The sequence below is a fragment of the Lissotriton vulgaris genome, chromosome 4_1 (genome assembly GCF_964263255.1).
Source record: "Lissotriton vulgaris chromosome 4_1, aLisVul1.2, whole genome shotgun sequence".
Classification (NCBI taxonomy): domain Eukaryota; kingdom Metazoa; phylum Chordata; class Amphibia; order Caudata; family Salamandridae; genus Lissotriton; species Lissotriton vulgaris.
In genome coordinates this window covers 732,687,614-732,713,853 of record NC_141691.1, presented here as the reverse complement: position 1 = coordinate 732,713,853, position 26,240 = coordinate 732,687,614, and the positions used below count along the sequence as shown (strand labels likewise).

The following is a 26,240-nucleotide window of genomic DNA, read 5'->3' as shown; positions in this document are numbered from 1 at the left end:
GTATTATTAAATTCTGAGTTCACGGATACTAAACTCGACTTTCCACCATGCTCTCTGAGTCTGTTAGGATTATATAGTGTAAGATGGATGATGAGTGCTGTACTTAATAATGAGTTATGATTCAAGTCTCCTTAGTTCTTGTACCCTGTTGCCACCTCTTTTTCGAATTGGCGTCTTATCCAACAAACAAAAGTTTAACCAGTTGGTGTTTTTATTGTGTTTCAGTTTAAAGCGCCTGGCGATAGGGTATTATTTGTCTTCTTTATTTATTGCCCTGAGATGTTCTAGCACTCTTATTTTAGCCTTATGAATAGTACTACCAATATACTTCTTGTTAGAAAGGCACCATAATGCATAGATTCAATGGTCTGAGTTACATGTAAGGTGTTTAGTTATCTCATATGGCTGGTGATCGGTTAACAACTAGACTGTTTTGCAGTTGTGGCTGTATTTGCAATCTATGCACTGCATGTGAAGAACTCTTGTATGGTACTTACTTCATTTATTAGACTTAACTAGACTGTAAAAGGGTGAGTATGCTTAAGGGACTTTCTCCTTCTAAAAGAAATTTGGGGGTTGTCGCCAATGTAATTCACCAGAGATCATCAGTTTTTAAAACTCTGCCCACTGCTTTTCATTTGATGCAGTGTCCTTGAAAATCCTTGCTTGCTAGTGTTCATTCCTGATTCTTTGCCCCTCCTTTTTCCTCTTCCGTTCCTTCCACAGAGCAGGGACTGCAACATTATGTTATGGTTATTTATCTATTTTTTTCTAGGTTTCCTGCTCTGTTACTATTTGCCTGTGTTCAGCTTCGGCACCATAGCTGTTTACATTTTAATATATCATTCCTCCCTCCCACCTTCTGTTAATGTCACAGTTGTGTTATTGCTGCCTCCCAAACTGTGCCTCCCATTCCGTTTCTTGTACATTTTTGTTGTCTTTTTGCTTTTTTGATGTTGACCGTCAGTTGGGCTTCTTTTGGTGAGATATTTATTTGGTTTTGTGCTTCCTTTTAAGGGGGATTGAGCTTGTTTCTAGGCATTTTTTCTCACAGTCACAAAACACAAATTGATGTGCTTTCGCCGTAACTGCAGCCAGGTAGATCAGGCGGTACTACTTTGCTTGCAAGCACCTGCAACAATGAGCACTACCCACAGCAAAGGCATGGTCTGTAACTGTGCCCAACTGAACTTTGTTTAATGCTGTTCTGAGCTTGTTAAACATACCTTTAACTGTAGGAGGCGGTGTTGATGTTATAAGGTAATCCTCAGTATCACTGTTGCTTCATTCAACTCAGGGAGAGGCCTCCTAGGAAGCACTAAAGTCTCATTGACCCTGTTCAGGGACATATGATGCACTAGGGAGGCGAACATCTGGGAATTGGAACAGCCAGTGGCCTTAGAAGGTGAATGGGCGGCGCACTCTCGAGGAGTTGCCAAGGTCACCAATGCTTGCAGCACAGAGCGGCCGGCATCATGCAGCGATTTTGCTTCCTCTCTCCCCCTCTCTTCTCTCCAAGTACACACCACTATCTCTCTTTGTCCATCTCCTGCCTCCTCCGTCCCTCTCTTCCCTCCCGAAATATATGCCCCTGGCCTACACACGCACCCCTTCTGTCCATTTGTCCAACCCTCTTTCAGCTTGTGTTCTTCTCCTCTTCCCCATTCAGAGTTCAATAATTCTCACCCTCTTTTTCTCTCTTGGTCTCTCCCTCAGCATTCACCTCTCTCCAGTGTTGTTATCCTCTCTCCCTTCTCACTTTTGCGTTCTCACTCTCCCTTTGGGCCAAACTCTTCCCTCTGCATCTTACCCTTTCCTTCCCTCTCTCCATCTATCCCTTTCTTTATTTCCCCTCTCTGCAAAGCTGAACATTTCCTGCTCTGCGTCTGTTTTGATTTTTCTCTCTGTTTCTTCCCATCGTCATCAAAGCCCTGTCTTCCCCCATTTCCCCCTCTCTCAATCTCTTCCCTTTCTCTCTCTTGCTTTCTTTTTATTTTGTCTATTCCATTTTCCCTCCATTCTCTCTCCCTTTCTACAGTGTGTAATTTAGTTTTCCTTTGTCTCCATTCACATCCTTATTTACTGCTCAACAACAATTTCACTTTTCTTCCTTCTGTCCCTCCCCTTCTGCACATTTCTTCTCCCTCTCTTAATATTTCTTTGCCTCTCCCTACCTCTTCACTTCCTTGTTCCTTCCTGATGTCTCGCCCACTGTCTCTTCCTTTGATCTCCTCTTTCCATCTCCTTTCTGTTCTACACGTCTGCTGGTGCTGGGGGAAGGGCCTTATCAATTCTTTGGTAAAGGGGTGAAAACGACTCTGGGTGGACTTGTCAGTCTTCAGGGAACCTTTCTTTTCAACTGCGGAACGGTGTCAGGTAAGATTTTCAAGATTGCGCAGTGAAAAGTAAAGCAGATTTATAGAAAAACTAAAATCTATTTTCAGAATAGTATGAGAGCCAGCAGTGCAACACCACTAATCGATTCGCCTCTGCCTGCTCTCGGGCATCCAGTTTTTAAAATATAAAGTTATTAGTACTGTCAATCAGCCTCTTGTTCTACCTCAGAATAGTGTTAGCTCAGGAGTATGAAACATATAAAATGGAAATGAATGTGAACTTGTGAATATTATTGGGGCTGAAACTGCAGTAAAGGACCAAACATATGCAAATAAACCTTGGTCTCTCTTCGAAAGTAGCAGCCTAGCCCAAACTGCTAGGACTGCTCCCCCTTGATAGGAAACACAATAACTGTAGGCATCTTCTGGCTTTGTTGGACCTCATCAATGTTGACAGCTTGAGTTTTAAAAAATAGTTTTTAATGTGTTGTGGCCCTAAAAAACGTCATATTAATAGGATTAGTCTGGACCAGGAATCGCTGCTATGCACTCGCACTTTCCCCTACCTGGGTTTACAATTCTCAGATAACGGCTCTTGGACCCCACACCTGGCCTACGGTCGATCTAAGTTTACTAAAGCTATAAACTCAGTATTGACCCTCCCTAAGCCTAAAAGATTTGAGGTGGTACTGTCTTTATTAAAAATCTATAGAACACAATGTGTCCCAATCATGACATATGGGGCCGAAATCTGGGGATATACAAACTTAAAAATGCACAAGGTGAGGAAAACAGATTTTGCAGAAGGCTATTGGGTTTACGAATTTCATCATCTACTTATATAAGCCACACTGAATTGAAATTGTCTTATTTGGAGGGCTACATAAAGGCTCGCCCCATGTTGTTCTGGATCAAGGTCTGGAAAAAACCCGGAAGCTTCCTTGACAAGAGAAATCTTGGCTGACTGCCTAAAATGTGATCAGGGTATCAAAATCCCATGGCTGGCCCAAGTACGGGCGAGCCTGGTAGCAGTCAATCTTGAGCATATATTTGATAGTCCAAATGAATTAGATGGGACTAATGGGAAGACTATCCGTAACACTCTTTATAAACATTATGGGGAGACCAGATATAATGTAGAACTGGCCAAAACAACTGTGAAGCAGTATATTCAAATAGTAGGTGACATCAAATCTACTTCGCCTACACCAGCTGGTTACCTTCTTAAAGAGATCACTTATTGGGAGCGTAGTCTTCTGTCTCGTCTCAGAGCTGGATCCATAAAGTTTTTATTGTGTTTCCCCATGGGCTACCATCCTAATATCGAGAATCTGGTTTGCCCATGTCAGAACTCAGGTAAACAAACACTAATGCATTTTTTGTTCTTCTGCTCTTACTATCAAAGATATTGTAAGTTCCTCCTGATACCGTTTTTTAGAGCTAAAGGCATAAAGGATTTTAAAGTGGCATATATGACTGTGCTTCACCTTAGAGATGATGAATTAATATACTGTGTGTGTACTTTTTTAAAAATGGCTACCCGATCTCGTTCCTCTATGAATTAATATTCATTCAACTAGACCAATGTGATTAATATGCACTTGGAAGAGGCCTATTTGCACTTTGCACATCCACATTCTAATTTACGCTGCTATCGGTAAATATATGAATCTAAATAATTCGAGAACTAATGCCTATCTGGCCAAAATGTTTTATTGGTATCCAAAGATGTTATTTATTTTCTACTTGCATATATTGAGTTGTAGAATTCTGTCTACTTTTAATGATCATCGGTTGACATTGTACTTTGCACTTTATCAAGATGGTCTACCAACCAGGATTTATGCTCAATGCACTTAATAAAACCTGCACCTTAAATAATGCTGCTAAATGACCTAGCAAGCTCTCGCTCTAATTGATGCATGAAACATGTGTTCTGTGTATATATTGTGTCACTTTAAAGGGCAATTCTTGCATATGCACTTTATTTTTTGATAATGCCAAAGAAAAAGACATGAATTGGAGGATCCGGATAATAATGACACCTTGCACTTTTTTGCGGTTATCGTTTTTAATAAGAAAATATTCAGCAATGCTACCCCATTTTAATGTGATTTTTTTTTAATTATTATTTTTTTTTATCTTGACCATGTATGTGTGTGTACTTTTATGGATAATGTAATATCCGAATAAAGATTATTGACTTGACTTGACAGCTTGAGTCCTCATCGCACAGTGAGCTCCTATGTGCCATTGTAAAAGAAGAGCAACCATTCTCAAAGCAGCCATATCCCCGGCACAAATGGAGCACTCCAGCCCGAACTGCTAGGCCATCCCCCATCCCCGTTTGGGCCCCACCACTCCTAGAAGATTGCTAAGACAGAGGACCTAAGTTCGACTCAATGGCATCTTGCCCACCATGCAACACAGGTTATTTTGTTAACAATTGTTGTGGCTTCCATGGTGGGCTCCTCACAGGCCTGGGTAATGAGAGAAGCGGCATTGTCTGAGTGAATAGGAGCACACAGATATCTGATGATGGCACATTCTACTCCTTGCCAGTATCTATGGCAACAATCACCACAGCTTGTGCTGCCTAGGCACCTGTACTAGGATCCTTCTCTGTGCTTCTGCAGGGCATGCTGCTGGTGTCTGGCACCAGAAATACAAAGTAGGGGATACCCAATGACCAGACTCCCGCACAGGGTTGTTGGCCCTATTGCAGTGACCCCACATTTGGCCCCTATGTATTGTCCTCAGTTTGACACATGCTGCTGTGTCCCACCTCTTGTATAAATTGCACCCCACGTCCTGAAGTTCTGGAGACCAGACTAAAGTTGGGGAACACCCACTAGTGGATGCACCTACTGCCAGCCTGCCCAGCTCTTAGGCTACCACTCAGGGGAACCCATGCCAAGAAAGTCACCAGGGAAATCACTGCATATCTTGGCCTATTTTCATATCAGCCTATCTTGACCAAGGCATACCTTAATGTTGGTGTATCTTGACGTCAGCATATCTTGACATCAGTAGATATTGGTGTGTACACCTTCCTGATATGGCTATCTATTCTGTGCAGCTTTCACCCCTATCTATCCACCATACCACATAATTCCACACACAAATCCACTCCACACGACACAATTCCACCTCTAACAGTTCCACAACTATCAATTTCACTCAAACCCACATAATTGTACTCAACACCACAAATATCCACTCCAAACAAAAACACATGGGTAACAGACATTTTGGTTTAAAAAAGGACTGCCTCTCTACATATATATATATATATATATATATTGTTTTCTGCCTGTTTGTTTTGCCTTTTTCCCTGCGTGTCTCCTACTCCCTCTTTATTCCTTTTCCCTGACTCAATGATGGTGTCCATGGTGAGCAGCCCTTACTGTGATACAGTTTCTAGCTCTTTGCGTCAGTGCCATACACAACATCGTTTTCCTGATCCATATAGGTTGACTGTAGTCAAAGTACCCTTATGTTAACAACTATCCAAAAATCTTTTGTACAGTTCAGACTCTTCTATAGTCCTGACACTTTGCTTAAGCCGGGTTTACTGTAATGACATGGGTTAGTCACTGTAGTAGCTTAGAGCTATTAACATCCTTAAGGTGAAATGGGTTTCGGACAATTTCATAACAAGCTTTCACCTGGGTTTCAGACTGTCTGAGTAATGCATCTGACGTCACACAAGCCTTCCCAGTGTTTATCATAATGCATGACAATACCAATCTAACCCACATAATCCACCCCACACCACATAGATCCACAACACTCCAAACAAAAACACATGGGTAAAAAACATTATCATTTACAATGCCAGTAGCTCTAATTGTCACAAATAACATAACGTGCATTTGTAATATAACGTGTATATGTATAGCACGCGTTCTCCAAGAATGGTATCTTGGTGCTGAATAACAAGATGTTTATTTTTATCCAACTCAATAGTACTCATTTTACCGACCTCAGAAGGATGAAAAGCTGAGTGGACCCGCCGGGACTTGAACCTGTGACCATGAGGCAAAAAACAGGCCCCTGTAGTGAACTTATTAGTCCACTAAGCCACCAGACCAATCTTGATGTAGGGTTTTTAGTAAAACAGGAAGCTTGGGGCTCAGGCTGATATGCATTGTGTATGTTATGCTAGGAGTAAGAACAAAGTCCTGGACACAAGTTGTGAGGATATAATACTGGTAGAAATGTCTCCTGTTATACCAATGCTAGTGGTCAACACCAGTGTATTTTTTCGAAAGTATTTAATAATGCAATCAAGAGAGAAACATCCAGCCGACACATGTTTCGTCACATGAGGGAAATATCCTGTGACTCTTCAGGGTTGTGTGGTGGTTTGGAATGATCGGCATAAACCACGAGGCAGGTGGAGGATCAAAGACCGGCCAGGGGGTCCAGTGGAAAGCGCGGTCCACGTAGGTAAACCTTAGTGTGGGGCGGCCTCTGTAAAACGAGGCCTGAAGATGCAAAGAGTTCCTTTTTGGAGCTCGAAACACGTCAATGTGTGATGTGAAAATGCAGAGGTAGAATCCCCGGGGGGGGGGGGAAGAGGGTGGGGGGAGATGCCTCTGGAGAAATGTGTGCTTCTGGAATCAGGTGAAGGAGGAAGCAATGGGCAGGTGTGCTGTATTGAGTGAGCTGGACTCAACATTATACACAAAAAAGGTAACCTACTATCACTGAAATAAAGTGGTACTAGGTTGTTAATAACAATACAACTTAATACTTAATTATATGTAACACCCTAAGCCACAATTCAGCAAAACGCTGACCACACAATAATGTAAATTTGTGATAATATATGGCTGATTTTTACCTTTGGTAAACAAAGCCATGAACCAATCACATAGGCAGTTGTGGACCCAAAGTACTGTGGTATACCTTGAATTTTACATGGCACACCATAGCACAATATATAACTATTCTATTACATGTTTGTGTATGACAGTTTCTGGACACCCCCACACTGTACTGCTTGCAACTGTATGCTATTCACTTTGCACAATTCGTTTACGCTATTCCACTATATGCTTTCCGACTATGCCCCCACTTCATAGTACAGTACTGTAGTGTATGTTACTCTACTCAGCAGCACTCATTGAACCAAAATGTGGTATATGTCACTGTACTATACTACAATCCACTATATGCTATTGCACTTTACAAGTCTACATTCTACGCCACTACACTAAAAAACATTCACTACACTCTACGGTTCGATAATGAACCCTATTCCATTGCTCTATACAGCACTTCAGTCTTTAGCACTCCACTGTACAACTGTACAGTGGGCAATATGCACTCTACAATATTTAGAGAACAGAACTCTATTTTACCATACTCCATTCTATGCTATCACACTATATATCACTGTAGTGTCCGCCACTACATTCTATACCACTATAATATCTGACACTGTATCCTAATTCACTCTATGCCACTCCACCTTATGCCATTCCACTGTACACCACTTCAGTCAGTATACCTGATTACAATTTACTCCACTATACCACAATATACTGTACCATAGTAGACTTACAACACTCTCTTCCAGTATATTGTACCACACTCCACTTAATAAAACTCCACTTCAAAAAACTAAACTAGAAAAATATTCCAAACTCGTTACTAAGATTAGGAAAATCATTGGAATTCATAATAAAAATTAAAGGTTAAAATTGTTAGCAAAGTGTTATTTATGTTTGTTATGCAAACCCAACATAAACTACACAAACATTAGACATTCTAAAATTATAGTTATATTTTTAATGTATCATTTATGCACCACTGTCAAATTAATATGTGTTAGAAATTGGGTCTCTAGTAGGCAGAGGTATGCACCCTGTCCAAGTAGGGACCACAATCCTAGTCAGAGTGAGTCTCAACACTACCTAAATTATCTTGTGTTCATCCACTGGTAGCTTGGCACAGAGCAGGCAGGCCGGCTTAACTTAGAAGGCAATGTGTAAAGTATTTGTGCAATAACTGATACAGTAACACATTAACAACACGACAATAAGTATGACTTTATTAACAAAACAAGACCAAATAGACAAAAATCCAATGTGTAGAAGTTAAGATATTGAATTTTGAAGAAATAAATCCAGTAAAGCACTTAAAAATAAGTAGTGCATAAGTAGTGCTAAAAAGATTACTATAGGTTGCACTGGGCTAGGGCACAGTCAAAGTTCAGGTTGACCGTGATTGAGTACCAGCTGGCTACAGGACCCACACAGGCCCTGGTGAACAAAGTCCCTTTCCTGGTCGTAGGCAGAGAGATGCGTCGATCTTCACCATGCAGTAAAGGCATACGTCAGTTCCCGAAACATGTGCCGGAATCGAGAGGAGTTGACCGATGTGCTGGTTTCTGCCACACAGTCAAGGGGATGCGTCGATCTCACCAAGCTGCAGCAGTGGAGATACTCTGTTCAATGCGGTGATGTCTGGAGGCAAAGCGCTAGTTCTGAACTGATGCAACGATTTTACTACTGCGGCACGCAGACTGGAGATGCATCGAAATCCATGATGCAAGAACTTCCAGTGAGTTATACACAGGAGCAGGGGTAAAGACTTTTATATCAATGATTCTCAAGCAACAGGAGGCAAGCTAACAAGCCCTTGGAGATCCTTCAGCAGTCAGAAAACAGCCGGCAGCAGTGCAGCAAACAGAAAAGCAGGCCTTCCAGATCAGCAGGCCAGTTGAGTCCTTTCAGCAGCACAGCGGTTCTTCTGACAGAGCTTCTGGTGTAGGTCCAGAAGTGTCTGATTTGATGGGGTCAGAGCACCAGTACTTATACCCAAATATGCCTTTGAAGTGGGGGAGACTTCAAAGAATGGCTTTGAAGTGTGCCAGTATACATTTCAACCCAGTTCTGTCTGCCAGGCTACCTGTGGGGAGTAGTCAGTCCTTTTTGTGGGGTCAGGCCACTACCGTTTGAAGTGTAAGTGTGAGCCCCTTCCTCTCCAGGAAGGGCCATCAGAATGTAGATGAGTATTCAGCCACACCTAGTCTTCCTGTGGTTGTGATTGTCTCTGGAGGGAATGCGCAAGTGTAACTGTCACCCAGCCCAGATGTCTATTGGAGACAGGCTGCAAGGCAGACTGAGCAGTGAAAACAAAGGAATGCCCACTTTCTGAAAGTGGTATTTCTAAAATAGAAATATTAAATCCGACTTTACCAGTAAAGATGATTTATCATTACCATTCCAAAGATATGAACCATGATGTAGCTGCTCCTTTCTAATCAGGAATTACAGCTTAAAGGTATTTTAAGTAATTTCCAATGCTAGCCTATAAGAGGAGAAGCCCTCACAGTAGTGAAAAACGAATTGTACCTGTTTGTCACTACCAAGACATGTAAAACCTACCAATTCATGTCCTACCTTTTATTTACACTGCACCATGCCTTTAGGACCTCATTGGAGCTACCTTAGAGGTGACTTAGATGTAATATAAGGGGCTTTTAAGGCTTGACAATTAGTTTTAAATGCAAGTCGAAGAGGCAGTAAACTGCACATACATGCAATGCAGTGGCAGGCCTGGTACGTGGTTAGGGGCTACTTGGGTGGGTGGCACAAGCAGTGCTGCAAGCCCACTAGTAGCATTGATTTTACAGGCCCTGGGCACATGGTGTGTACTTTACTAGGGACTTATAAGCAATGTTCCCTCTAATTTTGTTCCTCTGTGTGCAGCAAAGGAGGATGTTTATGCACCACAGGTAAGGCTACGTTTGCCGACATACAAAAAATCTCTACGCAAGCAAATGCTGTCTATAAGCTAACAAGTGCTTAATGTGTGTTTTGATTTAATTCCAATCAATTCAACCAATTAAATGAGATCCCTTGAAAATGAAGGTGCATTTCTGTAGAAGAAATTGGGGTTCGGGAATTAAGCATCCGTGAGGGTTTCGAATAATTAAGGAGACAGATTTAGGCTATAAATGGGGGTGTAAATCTTAACTGGGAGACAGTGCATGGCTCTACAGGCTGAGACATGGTCCAGCTTTATTTAGTCCTTGGCTGATGTTCTGTCCCACATGAAGACATAGCTGTCCAAACAAATGGGAACACCCATGTACCACCCATGTGACACCCACTTAATGCAAAGTAATGCAACGCAGCATTTAGCACTGCTTTGTGTTACTTTTCCATACAAACCAAAGCAAATATTTTTTTGCTTTGCTTTGTAAATCCCAAAACAGGCTTTGTCGGCTTAGCATTGAAAAAGTAATGCTAACCTGACGCTCAACCTTTGAGAATCTGGGCCTTAGTATATTATTTATTGTTAAACAGACACACAGAAACTCTCATGTCCGGTATAATGTCCAAACAAATGACCATTAAAGTGATATTTCTATTGCTATATAATACACCATCAACATTGCAAACAGGAATACAGCTGGCACACAGCTGTTAATTACGTTACCAATTGGCTGTTTATATTCTGCAGTGTCATCTAAGTGCTTCAGTACCTCGTTGGGTTTTGGGGGTGTCATAAATACTGTACCATATGATGTTCATGTGATGTACTTTCTTTGTGCACGATGCATAATGGACTGCAGCAAGGGTAGCCACCTGGTTTGTTTTCTACCACTGGTATTGTAATGTCCGGTCGGTACAAAAATAAGAAGAATGACTTCAAGCTATTATTTTTAGCCCTTATCGGTACAACTTCAAACAGGAATTATGAATAGAAAACTTTTTCAAAGGTGTTCCAGAGTGGAGTTAACAGTGCCTTAAAAATAATTAAGGTAAACAAAGGCATACAATTCATGTTCCTAAGGAGTACATTCGATTTTGTTTACAGTCCTAATTAGTATCATGCCCTTGCAGACTCTTAAAAAGAGGTGGTGTTTTCCCCCTTGAAAGGTGGTGAACCTAACTGCAGCTGTTTCTTGACAACAGCCCTGTGAATAAACGCTGTCCTGCTAAAATGCCCTGTTTGTAGAAAACCTTAAAAGTAGCAGAGCTGTGAAGTAGAGCTCTGTCACTTTTAAGGTTTTCTAAAAACTGTTTTTTTTGCTCTATACCAAGCAGATGTGGCAAAGGCAGACCTGGCAAAAGCCCTTCTGTGCAGCTCACACCCCCAGGCTCATAGGAAAAACAAGCCTTTACAATGCAGTAGGTCTCGCAATAACGCATGTTATTTACAATACCAAAAGCAACACCTATTGCATTGCATAGCACGATGTCCATGAAGACGGAGCCGCGCTTATTAAAGATAAAAAAAAGAGTGTGTTAGGGGGGCAGAGAGCATTTGCATGGCCAATAGGTCTCGCTTTTGGGACCGTATATGTTTTTAGTTATGCAGCACAATATCCTTGGTGCAACAACATCAACTTTTGCATGGCTAAACACTTATAAGGTCCCAAAGGTGAGACCTATTGGCTATGCGAATGCTTGTTTTACTTTCTTTTCACTGGAACAGTTGAAATAATTTTAAAATAAAGTACAAGCAAATTTCACACAATCCATTAACCCTATGCAAGGGATTTTCACACTGGCATCAAAGTTTCCCAGTCCTCTGTATGACTCGCCGCTTCAGTCTAGGTTTTCTTTGTATTCTGGGACTGGAAGTCCAGTTTTTTATAACTGGACAAATAACGCTAAAAATTCCAGAATGCAACAAAATTTTTTTTTTAACTGGGGCAGCCAACCATACACAGGTCCACCTCGGAACAAGCACAAGACTGCATACCACTAGAGCTAAAGCTTGTTAATATCTAAAGGATGTAGCCTGTGATGTTGGAACTTTTATCAAACTTGGATATTTGAAATTCTTAAATGGAAAGGAATAAACTGGTGGCACATTGGACAGTATCGATGAAGCAGCCATCGTTCCTTGTGTACCTTTAGGAGTTTTGCCATGCATCTTTGTCTATTGTGTGCTCGATGTCGTTTATTACATTATATTAGTACATATTTTACTTTTGCTGATGCACATATCAGACTGCTGTAGATGCACACCTCATTCTGGTGTAGATGTAAATGTTATAACACTGCAGACGACACAGACACCATTGCACACCTATATAACAGAATGGTTTATGTCGGTGTGTTTGGGGTGGTGGCAGCTCCCTGTTACTCCCGCTTTGCTTGTGGCCATATTAGTTAGAACAGCGGTGATTTTAAGACTGTTTGTTCGTTTTTAAAACAAAACTATTGTATCCCTTTTATTCATATTTTACTCTGCCTAACCCTTTTTCATTGTGCAGGTACATCGCGGGCGAGCTCTGACTCACCCGTTAATCTTGACAAGCCTCTCCTGGCCCCTTTCACCGCGGCTGTTGTTACGGTTGTGGTGAGGGTGGGCGGCCATCTTGAGAGTAGTCCCTCTCCCCAGCAGAACTGGTGACAGCGTTCTAGCTGGGGGAGAGAGGACACGGCATAAATTCAGCCGAGGGCGGTAGTCTTTGCGGTGTGTTTGGGGTGGTGGCAGCTCCCTGTTACTCCCGCTTTGCTTGTGGCCATATTAGTTAGAACAGCGGTGATTTTAAGACTGTTTGTTCGTTTTTAAAACAAAACTCTTGTATCCCTTTTATTCATATTTTACTCTGCCTAACCCTTTTTCGTTGTGCAGGTACATCGCGGGCGAGCTCTGACTCACCCGTTAATCTTGACAAGCCTCTCCTGGCCCCTTTCACCGCGGCTGCTGTTACGGTTGTGGTGAGGGTGGGCGGCCATCTTGAGAGTAGTCCCTCTCCCCAGCAGAACTGGTGGCAGCGTTCTAGCTGGGGGAGAGAGGACACGGCATAAAATTAGCATGCCTGCAATAGCGCGCAGCGGTCGCACATGGCGGGCACGCCTTCGGCGCGCCGAAGGTAAGCCAAAGGTCAGCCCGTCTGCGCCCATCCGCGCCTCGGACGTGGCGGACGCAGGGCGGGCTGCCATGCAGACACAGACCTTGATTACAACTAAGATCAGATATACGCGATCGGATTTGTTGGTGTTACGCCCATCATCAGATAAAGGATTAACATGTGTTGATATTGACCCAGTAAGGCTCAACTCCTCTTGCTCTGCCTGCGGCTTTGCATGCTGTACCAACAATATTACATCATCAGATTTCATCTGTGACTTAGGTTCTATTTCGATTCAGAAAAGGGGGGTGGTGATGAACAGAGTGTCTGAATTAAGCAGACCACTCTTACCCAGTCCAAAGATCAGGGCTGGATCCATCACCGTTTTTTAGCTCACTGCACCATCCCAGCTCAGAGCCTGGCTACATGCAAATGAGTCTGTCCCTGGCCCAGTGCATCATGGGAACAGGGCAGACCAAACTACCAAGCCAATTCTTCTACAGGGAAGGAAACAAGCTTCCGGGGACCGGTTTCTGGCTTTTCAGCCATCTTCGGCCCGGCTCGCTTGAATCCTGATGGTGCAGTGAGCACGGGACTCATGTCTGAGTATACCCTTCCACGCTTATGGTGGACAAAATGATTCAGAAAAGGGGGGTGGTGATGAACAGAGTGTCTGAATTAAGCAGACCACTCTTACCCAGTCCAAAGATCAGGGCTTGGCCCATCACCGTTTTTTAGCTCACTGCACCATCCCAGCTCAGAACCTGGCTACATGCAAATTAGTCTGTCCCTGGCCCAGTGCATCATGGGAACAGGGCAGACCAAACTACCAAGCCAATTCTTATACTGGGAAGGAAACAAGCTTCCGGGGACTGGTTTCTGGCATTTTAGCCGTCTTCGGCCCGGCTTGCTTGAATCCTGATGGTGCAGTGAGCAAAGGACTCATGTGTGAGTATACCCTTCCACGCTTATGGTGGACAAAATGATTCAGAAAAGGGGGGTGGTGATGAACAGAGTGTCTGAATTAAGCAGACCACTCTTACCCAGTCCAAAGATCAGGGCTTGACCCATCACCGTTTTTTAGCTCACTGCACCATCCCAGCTCAGAACCTGGCTACATGCAAATTAGCCTGTCCCTGGCCCAGTGCATCATGGGAACAGGGCAGACCAAACTACCAAGCCAATTCTTATACTGGGAAGGAAACAAGCTTCCGGGGACCGGTTTCTGGCATTTCAGCTGTCTTCGGCCCGACTTGCTTGAACCCTGATGGTGCAGTGAGCAAGGGACTCATGTCTGAGTATACCCTTCCACGCTTATGGTGGACAAAATGATTCAGAAAAGGGGGGTGGTGATGAACAGAGTGTCTGAATTAAGCAGACCACTCTTACCCAGTCCAAAGATCAGGGCTTGACCCATCACCGTTTTTTAGCTCACTGCACCATCCCAGCTCAGAACCTGGCTACATGCAAATTAGTCTGTCACTGGCCCAGTGCATCATGGGAACAGGTCAGACCAAACTACCAAGCCAATTCTTATACTGGGAAGGAAACAAGCTTCCGGGGACCGGTTTCTGGCATTTCAGCGGTCTTCGGTTCGTCTTGCTTGAATCCTGATGGTGCAGTGAGCAAGGGACTCATGTCTGAGTATACCCTTCCACGCTTATGGTGGACAAAATGATTCAGAAAAGGGGGGTGGTGATGAACAGAGTGTCTGAATTAAGCAGACCACTCTTACCCAGTCCAAAGATCAGGGCTTGATCCATCACAGTTTTTTAGCTCACTGCACCATCCCAGCTCAGAATCTGGCTACATGCAAATTAGTCTGTCCCTGGCCCAGTGCATCATGGGAACTGGGCAGACCAAACTACCAAGCCAATTCTTATACTGTGAAGGAAACAAGCTGCCCTGTTCCCATGATGCACTGGGCCAGGGACAGACTTATTTGCATTAGTCTGTCCCTGCTCCCCGAGCAGTGAGGTTTTCTCGTTTTTTACTGCTCGGTGACCTAAATATTCATGTTGACTGTCAGGAACGTCAGGAAAGTAAGCTTTTATCTGACTCCTTTGACCTGGCTTCTCTAACCCAATGGGTTTCCTCCCCTACACATACAGGTGGGCATATTTTAGATGTCATTTGTTCTAACTTTCCGCTGAAGGTTGAGGCCCCCCAAATATTAACTTGGACTGATCATCAGCTTATTAGATTTTCGTGGTCGGCCATGAAAGATTCACCCAAGGCCTCTATGAATATGTGCTCCCCAAAGATCAATGTAGGTAATTTCTCTGCTCGGCTTGATCAGAATAGGCCCACTCTGGGAGGAGAATTAGTTCCTGCAGTGCAGATCTTTGACAGTTGAATAAGAGCGGCTATGTCTGCCTCATCGAAGGTGACAGATTCCGGTAGAAGTAGGATGACTCCTTCGCAACCCTGGTATTCGCCCCAACTACGCACTAGTAAACTAGCTTGCAAAAACTTGGAGCGAGTATGGAGGGTGGCCTATTGCCCACAAGCAAAGGTAGCTTACCGTTCGGCTCAGCGAGAATATTATGCTAACATCAAACTGGCTAAAACTGAATATTTTGCTAGAAGAATTGAGAGGGCGAATAACAACAGCCGTGAAATTTTTTCTATAGTTAAGAGTTTTCTTTCTCCCTGTGCCGAACAAATATCGATGAAACCCTCTACTGAATGGTGCGAAAGTCTCTCCTCCTTTTTCCTGACAAAAATCGCTAAAATTCAACAAAGTCTTAGAGCAATTGGCGGTGGGAGTTGGACTGCTGATAATGTTGGACCTAATGTTTCACCCATTTACACTATGGAGAGTTGTATTCCCCCTTCAGTGGATGATACCTTGGTGGCAATCAATTCGTTAAAATCCGGTGCCCCTGGTGATACCTCCCCGGGTGTTGGCTGAAGTGGCAGAAGTAGTGGCACCTGAGGTTTCTCAAATAATGGGCTTATCTTTTACAACAGCTAGGGTTCCTAACGAATGGAAACAGGCTAAGCTGCTTCCCTTGTTGAAGAAGACAGGTGCAGATCCAACTGTGCCGAGTAACTATAGACCCATATCTCTACTCCCAGCCATGGCAAAAATTGGTGAGAAACTTGCATTTGCTCAGTTGAATGCCTTTGTAGAATCCTCTGAGGTTTTACATCCTGCTCAGTCTGGCTTCCGTGCAGCTTATAGCACGGAGTCGGCTTTGGTGGAGATCACTGAGGCAATCAGGGAGTGTCTGGACAGTGGCGGCAGAGCGCTTCTGATTTTATTGGACCTCTCTGCCGCATTTGACACTGTCCCGCACTCACGCCTCCTGACGCGTTTGGCTGAGATTGGTGTACAGGGTTCAGCATTGGAATGGGTAAAGTCTTTTCTATCGGACAGGTCTCAGCAGGTTTGGATCCCACCTTTTTCATCCTCGATTAGGCCCCTTACTACCGGGGTTCCTCAGGGATCTACATTGAGCCCCCTGCTTTTTAATATATACCTTACCCCTCTTATTGTGCTGGCCGAACAAATGGGAGCTAAAATCATAGCGTATGCAGACGATACGCAGCTTTTATTTACTTGGCAGGATGCAGCAACTAACACAGAGGTTGTCCGTTCGTGCCTTTCCGCTGTGTTTAACTGGCTAGCAGTGGCACAGCTGAAATGCAACGAAGACTAAACCGAAATTTTGTTGTATGGCCAATTTCCGCCCAATTTTAGAGAACTCTTGTGGCCGTCTGATTTTCCCCAACCAGGCTCAGTTACCATCTCTGCAAAGAACTTGGGAGTTTGGTTTGGAGAAGATCTGAGATTCGAAGCACACATAAAAAAACTCACAGGGGTGTGCTTCGGATCCCTTAAAGCCATGAGAAAGTTCTTTCCTTATTTGCCATCTTCAGCAAGAGAGTCGGTTGCGAGGGCTTTTATTTTATCTTGGCTCGACTATGCCAACTCTCTTTTTAGCGGAACTCCGGCCTTGTTAGTTGCGCGACTGCAGGTTATCCAAAATGCGACGGCACGTTTGCTGTGCAAAGTCCCAAGTAGAGAAAGTGTGCGAATACATATGAAGGAACTACATTGGCTGCCGATTGCGCAAAGGATAATTTTTAAAATCCTTACATTAGCATTCAAAGCAGTCAATGACCTTGGGCCTTCTTACCTGAGGAAAAGATTTAGCCGCTATATCCCCACTCGGTCTCTACGCTCATCTGACTGTAATTTCCTGAGAGTGCCCCGCTTTCAGCGATTACGTCTGGGAGGCCAGTCACTTGCTGTTGTCGCAGCTCGGACTTGGAACACCCTACCTCTACCCTTGAGATCGATTGAAAATTTTGTTCCTTTTAAGAAGGCACTCAAAACCTATCTTTTCAGAATTGCCTATTAGCTTTTATAATTCTTTTCTGATGGCCTCTTGCTTGTTTTTCTTTTTCGCGCCAGGATACTCTGGTAGTAATAGAGCGCGCTATAAAACAGCTAAATAAATAAATAAATGTCAACAGTATTCATTTTATCTGGTGACAGACAGCCATACTCCACATCACGTTGCCTAAACACCTCATCTTTATTTCGTTTAAAGCTCATGTGATGTGATGCCTTGATTAATAAAATAGGCTGTATCTCTGTTAAAGTCAAAATGAAAAAAACACCAAAAATGCACGGTATGGCAGCAAGGCCAAACATATGTCAGCGTGTATTGTCCCTACACGAATCTAGGAAGAAAGTGACAGGCCAGAAGGAGAAGCAGGGAAAATATAATACAGCTGTGCACCAGAGTATATTAGCGATAGACTGTGAATGTTATGTTGGCCTTAGTTCTTTGACACCTTCAGGCAATCAAAGTCTATTAAAAAACAGCATGTTGAATGCTGTGAAAAAATATAAAGGGTGAAAGTGGGATTACAAGGCTCTGAGTGGAAAACACTGATGCCACAGGTGGCACATATCGGATGGGCTCTATGGGCAGATGTCCTTCACCAACAAAATGAAGTACCAAACCTGCTCCCTAGTCCCTACAATACAAGAATAACAGCTGCAACCTGCACGTGAGAGAGATCAGGGTTTTGAGGCAGTAAAGCCCGTACTAAAGTAGATTCCCCAGAGTGGTGTCCCCTCACCAGGCCCCGCTCTCCAGACAGGGATGACACACTCCCGCTTGGGAACAGGAGCCCGGTTCTGAGGGTTACACTATAATGACCAAACCTGTGTAAGCCTGCAGACGCTGGCACTGCTGATGTCTACACACGGAAACAAAGCCCCTGGAATACGAGCGCTTACTCGTTTCCTATACATTTATTTTCTGTCTGGGGAAACCACACCACAGGAAATGCGGGCACTGTCTGGAAAAACTAACGGGTAAGGACTTAAGGCAAAATGGATGCCAACCTTTGCGAACCTTGCCTGTTCATTCATCGACAATGCGGTCTCATACCCCAGGGCAAGCAGTATGCATATTAATGTTTTATTTACAGTCTTAGCTCCGTGTTTCAGTCCCATTAAATCAGCGAAGTTTTTTTAAGCAGCGGTTTAAAGTTTTTAATGATTTAGATCAGCGGTAGCTAAAAGGCATTTAAACGAGCAGAAATCACCCTCACCCCACCCATCTTCTGTGCTCTGCACGCCCAGGATGTTGTACAGCTTTCAACCACCACAGGGGTCCGATACCTACGACCCACTTCCAAGCGTGTTGGTTTTCTCTTTCTCAGCAACACTGCCTTTCACACTGATAGTCTTTCCAAAAGACGATCTACTAACAAAAGGCAGGCTCTCTCCTTCCTAATTTCTCGAGCGATTTGCGCACTTTCAGATTAGTTCTGAGCGCTTGGTGAAGGCAGTGTGCGCGCGCGCCCAGGCGTGCCGGTTGGAGAGAACATAGCTTATAAGTAAATTAAATATGACAATTGGGTAGAAGCCAATGTTACCATGTTTTAGGGAGAGAGAACATGCTCTTTAGCACTGGTTAGCAGTGGGAAATTGTGCAGAGTCCTAAAGCCAGCAAAATAATATACAGAGAAATGGAGGGGAGCAGGCAAAAGGTTAGGGGAAGACCACCCTAAGGCTGTCAGGTTGAACAATATGCCATACTTATAACTCACATTTATACTTATGCACCATATTAAAATTCATATACCTCGTACATATACACACATTTACAAAAAAAAACAAAGGTTAATGATAAGTTATAGTTAGGAATACTTTATTTATATTTGCTATACAAACCCAACTTAAACTTAACAAACAGTAGACATTCTAAAATTATAGTTATCATTTATGCACCACTTTCAAACTAAAATGTGATACTTTTAACTCACATTTATACTTACCCATCACCTTAACATTCATATAAATCGTGCATCTCCATACACAGTCTTCTCACCTCACTCGCCAAACTATATAATAACTATAACTCGCCCCTTCTCCATGCGCTACCTATACCCTTGTATATTACAGAAGTTAGAGCATGTGAAATGTTAGCATTAATTATAACACTTATGACATCTGAAATTATATAAAGTGACAGAACATAGTGCATGGTACAGTGGTGAATTATAGTTAATGTAGTGTGGCGAGTGAGGTGAGAAGACTGTGCATGGAGATGCGCGATTTATATGAATGTTAAGGTGGTGGGTAAGTGTAAATGTGAGTTATAAGTTTCACGTTTTAGTTTGAAAGTGGTCCATAAATGATAACTATAATTTTAGAATGTGTACTGTTTGTGTAGTTTAAGTTGGGTTTATATAGCAAATATAAATAAAGTATTCCTAACTATAACTTATCATTAACTTTTGTTTTTTTGTAAATGTGTGTATATGTGTATGTATATATACACACACGCACGCACGCACACACACGCAAACGCACGCACACGCACGCACACACACACACACGCACACAGACACACACAAACAATTCTAGATGACTTTTGTAACAAGTATAACTTGAGTAGTTTATCTATGATATCTATTTCTAAACCAGCATAGTTGTTGGGATCGAACAACGTGGGACTAATTATAGTTTTTACTCTGAAGCTGAATATAGTTAAAATAGACTTTTTAATTTATCCTTTCTCCATCTATTTAAAGCAGCACCTTGGATTAACAGAAAAATTTCCAATTTGGTGTCCCAAGAGCACGGACTTACATTGCCCCACATTCAAATGAACAATGCAAGAAAACACTGCAGTAATTAGACCCGCTGTTCCTGTGTGTCTGTGAGAATCCTCTCTCCAATTCGATCTTTTCGTGTTTGAGGCAAGATAAATTACACTCTGTTATTTTTAGCTCAGCTGTATGGCAGTCATTTTATTGAGCTCAGAATGATGAAAAACTGAGTCAGTCCAACTGAGATTCATTGCTGTGACCTACCAGTCACACAGATATTGTTGCAGGTTTGTTTGACTCTGTATCACGGTTGATAGCATTCACCAACAACAATATCACCTACCACTACAAAGCAAATATTTATTTGAAATTTTTAACTCTGAATCTAGCTAGGTATGTATTTACTCTTCTAAACTCCACATTTACTTACCCTTACGATACAGCGATAGTCAATGCTGTGGAGGAAATAGCATGGCCATGTAATATAAAGCATGCAATAGAATGGGGTTATATCATCTTCAACAGATGCTAAGCTAACTGACCTACCGTTGACAAAGCAGGTGCAGTGGCAACGGGGCCAAGAGCCCAGATGATTCCTGTATTGTAGTACCCCAACAGCACTCAAAAGGACCATTTTCATTGTTTACACTAGAGCCCTTATCATCCATGCTACACTACGGTTGGCTGTCTCTTCAAACAACAGTTTCTATTGCACATTAAAGTCATTATTAAACACATAGATCAAATAAGATGGCGATCTAACTTCATCCGAGCATAGGAGCAAGAAAGAAAAAAAATGGGGAAGCAGTACAGATTTCACTTGTGAGGTTCTTGACATTGCATAGCCTGTACAATTCCATTTAAAAAAAAACAAAAAACATTTGTAGCAGTTGATACAGAGGTAGCCAATTCAACAAAATATCAGCAGAACACATAGCATCTCCTTTAAGAGAGCATTTAAGTTTATACATATCAAAAAGGTTTCTTCCAAGTCATTAACTGCGGCCTTAAGCTACACATTATAAATTGGAGCGTCGAGGAGCGGGAAGATAAACAAAATCATCCTATTGGAAAGCAAATAACCCATGGGATGATTTCCTATAGAACAGTATTCTAAATGAGAGGTCTCTAAGGGAGCTCATTCCTGGAAATTGCTTTCACGTCCTGCTATTTTTGCTGTCCTTCGAGATTATGCAACTTTTCTACAATCCCTCCTTCCCATTACAATCCTATAATAGTCTCTTCCTAGTGCTCCCATATGTATTGCCTAGTCTACTACACAAGTCCTCTATGAATCACAGCAAATTAACCATACAGGTTATATGGGTAATCAGTGTGGCAAGAAACATTTATGTTGAGTGTCTTAAGGAGACCCCAGCAATTTTGTATAAAGCCTTTAGTGGTGTACCACAAGCTTATAGTCCTTCCTGCTGTCTGTCTTAGAGCCAATGTGGACTGACCCCGGAGAGCTTTGGAGAGTCTTGATACCACAGGTGCTACACAAGCTTACATGACACCCTAAAAAGCTCAGAACCTGATTTATAGTTTGGAGAGAATTGAAATCCCTCTGGTTTCTGGAGAAACTGTACCCATGCAGTAGATTTCTCAGTCCGAATTTCCTCCATAACAATAGAGTGGAGGAAATTTCGTTTTTTTAATTTCTCTCAGAAATATGAGGATTTTCCGTTCCCTCTAAACGCCAAATGAGGCCCGTAGTATTGGAACAAAGTTGTGGAAAGTATGTTTTCCCAGCAGAGCACTGGCAAAAGGCCTTTGCTGCCTCACCAATAATTACTAGAATTTGTAAAAAATTAGCCAAACCCAATATCAAGTTAATAGTTCTTATAAAGGGACCAAGCTATAGGCCACTTGCCTGTTCACGGTGATGCCAAGGGAGCATCCATCCCCCTATCTATTGCACCATTGCTAATGCACTTCAAAGACCCGGTTAATGAGCAGCACCTCTACCTAAAAACCCGAGATGGAGCAGGTACTAGTTTTGGGATCATACCACTTAACCAGTGTCGTACTGCCCAAAACTGACTTGTTTTGATAAAGTGGGGCACTTTTTAGGTCGAGCCTAAACAGCACTTCCCTCACCTGCGCTGCCACATAATTATTGAGCCTTTCTCGTTCTTATCTAGAACAATTATCAATAAATCAAAACTTTAATTTCACATTTGAATAAAATGCATAAAAGTACATACATAAAAAGCTATTCCTTAGATACAAAAGACAATCTTCAAAAAATGATTTCAGTGCAAATGCAATTAAATAACCCTTAAATTCATATTAAGATAAAAGACACGATTTGTGCAAAACAATGGATACCCCCCAAATAATCAATGGTTTCGAGGAATGATGATTATGAATTTTAAAACATGAATTAAGACAATCATCTTTAAGTTGAGGCTGGTGTCACGCTAAGAGTTTACCGATTGCTTCCCTCTGCATCTTTCCCACCTGTCTAAATACACATTCTTGTTACAAAGCTCTTTTAATCTTGATTTGGGAAACTGTTCGCAGAGGGTAGGTGTATTGTATAAATGCACGAGCCCCAGCGTTGTGTAGGTTTGTCTGACATAGAGTAACTAGGGAATTGTATGAGCCTAGTCTAAACTCATTATGTCTTTTAAAATCTTTTGATTCAAATCGACAACGCTCATTTTCCACACTGAAAGCCACATGGATAACGGGGCCAATTTAATAATATCATTAATAAAGGGCAGGCTTGCTTCCTTGTGTACATAAAAATGATTAGATGCTAGTGGGACTGACAATAATCTTCTTACTAATGTTTCTTCTTGACTTGGAGTGCCTTCACATCCGCTGTTCCCCAGATTGCAGCCCCATAAGTAGCAATGGATGTTCTTTTGGCCAAGTACATTTTAGACATTTCCTGTATTGGTTTACTGCCCAATTTTTAAGAGAATCTAGATATTGTAGCAATACTTTTGGCCATGTGATTTGCTCTACTCTGTGGCACCTCCTCCCAGCTTAATTTTGAGTCAAAGACAACGCCTAAGAAGTTAAAACACTGAACTTGTTCTATTTTTCCCCCAGCTAGATGGTATCTCATCAGCTTCTTTTTGTGGCCACCCACCATCATATTGAAGGTTTTAGTTTTGTTTACAGGGAGGTCCAGTTCAGTCACAAAGGCCGAATACTATACAATTAGGTTTTGGAGGGCCAAGTGGTCCTTGCCAGCAAGACTGTGTCATCTGCGTAAAGCAGAATTGGGAGGGGAAATGACAGTACCTGAGGGGTATCTTTGGAGTTGTTATTCAGGGCCTTGTTTAAATTATTAGTATAAAGGCCGAAAAGGAACGGAGCCTATACAAACCCTTGTCTAACGCCCCTTTTGTTTTTAGATGAATTTGTGCATTTGCCTTGCCTTCCAGAGCAGATCATAGCGGTGGCATCCATTTATAGCTGTTTTATAAATCAATGATTGCGACTTGCACTCCCATTTCCTTCATAATGTGCCACAGTTTGCTGTGTACCACACAATCGAAGGCCTTGGACAGGTCCATAAAGGCCATGTATATTTGGCCCTTTTTGACCAGGAACTACTATCCTGTTATTAATAACAAGTTGAGGCACTAATCAATAGTTCACCTACGGTGTCTGAACCCGTACTGTACTTCAGCAAGGATCTTTTTTTCCGCTACCCAAATTTCCAATTTATTTAACAATAGCCTTCCCATTAATGTAGCCGTACCGTCAAGTAAAGAAATCGGGCGATAATTAGCAGGGTAAGTGGCGTCCCCTTTTTTCTAAATCGGAATTATCAAAGATTTTTTCAAGGAGGGTAAAGGTCTGGTCTTGGCTATTGAATGTAAAACTACAGTTAGTAATAGTGACTAAATGGATAGTTTGTAAGAACAAATACTCATGGGGACCCTGTCAGGCCCTGCTGCTTTCAGGGGTGGTGACTGGGACAGGGCAAGTTGAATCTCCTCAAGGTCAAAAGAGAGGTGAGTTCTGTCCTTGGTATAGGGGCAAGTATCCGATGAGTGCAACTCACCTGGCCTTTGAAAAACATCCTGAAAGTATCTTATCCAAGATTCTTCATCAGTGTTTACATCCAGTGATGGTTCGCCCATATCTATCAGGAAAGGTGAATTAATCACCTTCGAAAAAGCTTTGCTCTTGTGAAGAGAAGATGCTTGCTTCAAGAAGCTGCCTCAGCCTGCTTTCTTTTGCTAGTTTATAAAGGTTCCTTAGAGTACGGACATGATCTTTATCTCTAGGTTGTATTTTCAAGGTTTTATGGAGATCTGATGAGGCTAATGCGCAATTCTTATCAAACCAGAGATGCTGGGTAGTATCTCTTACCGGTATCTGGCGAGTTAGTTGTCATTTGATATTAACTATGATGTTACTAAACGCTTCAATCACCTGTGTGTAATTTAGCTGTGGATCTAAACACAGTTATATGTCCTCGTGGTTTAACACTACAAGATTAGTGAAGAATATGGACTCATCAATCTCTTCCCATTTTAGGGCAAAGCCATTTTTTCTAGCTAGGATTGGTTTTGGGTCTACAATACCATTACTTATTCTCGAGCCAAACCAGTATAAGGCACATGAAAGCATAGTGTGAGCGCTAAATTCTGTCAAATTAACCTTTGACTTGGTAATGCTAGTTCTGAGGGTGTCAGAGAGATTATATAATCAGTCGCGGAAGATGGGGAGAAATTGCCACATATCTGGCTCTATTTCGTAATGGAGCTCGAGTTACCATGTCATCAACATGCTATTTAGAGCATTCCCAGGGGGATCATGATAAAAGTGAGTTATAGGGACTACTCTGGGATCTACGATCCCACATGACTTTGCATCTCTTCTTGGACATGCTTTTGAATTAAAATCTACCACCCAGATAAATTGTACAGGGTTTGGATGATCCTCCACTAAGTCCTCTAGGATACTGTATAGATACTCAACTACCTCCTCAGGGTTTGTGAAATTGTTGTTATAAAATAATTTACTAGCATTAAGTCCCAGGTACCGTAACCTTTAATAACTAGGATGTGGAAATAGGGTGAGTTATTTATCAAATGTAGGATATTAAGTGCAACCATATTGGAAATCAGTGTGCGTAGCCTCCCCCTAACTCTGCCCCCTTTAGATGGTAATGCTGGTGTTTGGAAAGATCGATATCCATTGACAACAATTGGTGTAATCGGCCAGGTTTTTTGGGCACAGATGATGTGAAATTCGAGAATGACATTAAGCCCCTCCTCATTAATCCGTTTCCTATTAAATCCTGCTATGTTCCAGAAGAGAAGAGTATAGGTTAGGTTATTTATGCCTGGGGTAGGCTCCCTAGCATCGTTATGGGAACCGTTACATCCCCATGGGTCGCACTTAGCTCACAATTTTCCTCTCTCCCATTGCCCTCTATTTGGAGTAGCGTCTGGGATCTCGGAGTGTTAATCTCAAGTCACTCACAAGAATCCAGGCCTGATAGTCGAGCAAACCCGTTAGATGTACAGAGACCCATGGATTTGTTCGTCATTGATCTGCCATCACCTATAGGGGTTCCAAACCGATGTTTAATACCTTTTCGCATGGGGGACTAAGTGGTTTATAGAAGAAACCCAGGGGTACAAGGAAGATCTGAGTCACTGCCATATACGCTAATGGGGGTTGGAAGAGTAAATCACTCACGATCTGCGGGCTTTCGAAATTTAATACAATACAGTCGCTCTCGTGGGCTTTTGGAGTTGGTCCTACCCGTGGGGTTCTCCTGGCCATGATGAGATTTTTCTGGACTAGGTGCCCTGATCTACTGTGAAGCCAATGACGAGATTTGTTCATGAGCTGGGTAGTGCATTCTCTTTGTGTTGATCTAAGCACTGGAGCGTTTACCAGGATTAAAACAAAAGGGCAGGCTGCAGGTGAAAGGTTGAGGGTTAGGTGATTCGTTTCCCTCTGGTGCAGAGTGGTTTCATTCTGTTAAATTGGTGTAAGTTTTGTTAGGT

General features: G+C 42.5%; 1 protein-coding gene across 1 annotated transcript in view; it reads left to right on the top strand.

Moving 5' to 3' along the window:
- The window catches only part of FARS2 (phenylalanyl-tRNA synthetase 2, mitochondrial), a 1,707,987-nt gene that overhangs the window by 1,253,039 nt on the left and 428,708 nt on the right, over positions 1-26,240 (top strand). The window lies entirely within an intron of this gene.